Source organism: Sinocyclocheilus grahami, unplaced genomic scaffold, assembly GCF_001515645.1.
Source record: "Sinocyclocheilus grahami isolate Dianchi unplaced genomic scaffold, SAMN03320097.WGS_v1.1 scaffold116.1, whole genome shotgun sequence".
Lineage (NCBI taxonomy): Eukaryota > Metazoa > Chordata > Actinopteri > Cypriniformes > Cyprinidae > Sinocyclocheilus > Sinocyclocheilus grahami.
Genome location: NW_015505295.1, coordinates 1,054,939 through 1,056,927, shown reverse-complemented (window position 1 = coordinate 1,056,927; position 1,989 = coordinate 1,054,939). Strand labels below are relative to the sequence as shown.

General features: G+C 40.2%; 1 protein-coding gene across 1 annotated transcript in view; it reads right to left on the bottom strand.

Moving 5' to 3' along the window:
- Positions 1-1,571, bottom strand: part of cers2a (ceramide synthase 2a) — a 24,178-nt gene extending 22,607 nt beyond the window's left edge. Inside the window, exon 1 of the mRNA XM_016277837.1 lies at positions 1,124-1,571. The gene's annotated coding sequence lies outside the window, so the exon portion shown is untranslated. The remainder of the gene's footprint in view (positions 1-1,123) is intronic.
- Between the last annotated feature and the right edge of the window lie 418 nt (positions 1,572-1,989).

The following is a 1,989-nucleotide window of genomic DNA, read 5'->3' as shown; positions in this document are numbered from 1 at the left end:
CGCTGTGTTTTTCGTTGCCACTGATGATTCAAACTCGAGTTTTGGGCAGTAGAGTAGCACTTGTTGTTTGTCATTTCTCTGATCACAAATGCAGACAGAGTTTTATGTTTATGCGGCGCGATGCAACGCGTAAAAAGTCTGTATAAGTCATTATAATCAGTAATTGTGTCCCAACTGGATGCAACAAATGCCTCATTTATAATGGGTTTTAATGTTTTTGTCTCGTCGCTCCGGCCTGACACTGCATCATGGTATGGTAAGGGGCGTAACCGTCACACGCTTGAGGTATTCGGCCAATCACAACGCACTGGATAGCTGGCCAATCACAGCACACCTCGCTTTTTCAGACCGATGAGCTTTGTAAAAATCGACACGTTTCAGAAAGGCGGGGCATAGAGGAGAAACAATAATGTACAGTATGTGGGAAAATAATGAGTTTTTTTTTTTTTACTTTAAACCGCATAAACACATTTCATTACACCAAATACACAAAATAATGTTATTTTTAGCAGCATCATATGACCCCTTTAAAACAAACACACATGCGCTGCTTACAAGCATGAACAGTTAGACGTCCACGATAACGGTTTACATTCAAACGTGTAAGTTATGTGAACAGCCGACGTCCAACATCGCAAAATATTCGTGCCTAACAAGATTCACCGCAGACATGGAGTCTGTGGCACTTAAACACTAATCCTCTAATTTTGCACTGACTCACTAAGCTTTACCCGAGCAGCTTTCAAACATAGAACCCGCCCCTAAAAGCCACAAAAGTAAAAACATTGTCGGCTTTCCCCACTGTCGATGCATTTCAGGCTACATGAACAGCATAGGGTAACGTACAAGTTACGACGGATATGTGTTCGTAGGCGTGCTGTAGTCACAACTATGCGTACTTAACATCACGCGCTACAAAATTGAGTGTGTACTTCCATTTCGCCGCTCCCTAATGAAGGCCGTACACATCAAACAACTGACTTCAAGAGGCTATCGAGCTCAAACAAAACCGCAAATTAGAAATCCGACAAATATGAATAAATGAAAATACATTTACAGAAATGACAGTACAGCGACAAAGAGCGACGCAGGAACGAGCACAGCTGCGTATAACGGTACTTACTTTTAGCCGTCTGTTAGTGCGAAACACAAGGGTGCGAGCAGATGAGATGAGATGAGATGGATTTAGCAAAGGTGCATGAAAGTGGGTGTATTCTCGCAGTTATTCAGCGCAATCTATACAATTGTGTGCGTTCTTCATAATCCATAATCCAGTCTGCCTGCATAGTTTTCTTAAATCCCCGTAATAGGACGCCAAGGGAAGTTTGGCGTTAAACAGACTTTCAGACTCTTCCACTTTTGGGTGTTTTCCTCCGCTTCGTTCACTGTTGGTTTTAATCGTATATTTGTCAGTCCACCGATAAGGAATGCACACAGCTCAAACTATATACTTTTTTTTCAACACTTTTCTCCTCACATATCCGAGTTGAAAGTGTCCAGACGTACTTTTACCGGGAGCTGTTCAGAGGCAGGCGAATGAAAGAGTGAAGAGGCGGGGCCAAACCCAGGAGGGCGGGGCAGATGCTGTTTAACGTGACGTTCAACTGCATGTGCGTTATGACGTGCTAAGGGTGACGCAACCTGTGAGCAAGCCCTGATGCTGAAAACCCAACTTTTTGTTATTTCAGATAGATATGACAAATTATATCGAGTTACTACTTGGGTTGAAAAACAGTAAAGCAAAACGCACTAGGTCTCTTTGTGAAGCTTTTCTGTTATTTATATGATGATCTCACACCTGTTCTTTTTTCTGCTTAGGTTTTTTGTTTTCATTATTATTTTTATTTATTAATTTATTTTTACCTGTATTATTATTTATATAATACTTTATATTTTCTATTTATTTTTTGTAGTTTATATTTGTTCAGTACCTTTATATTATATGTTGGAAACCAAAAAAAGAAATAAATAAATATTAACTGTGCGGCA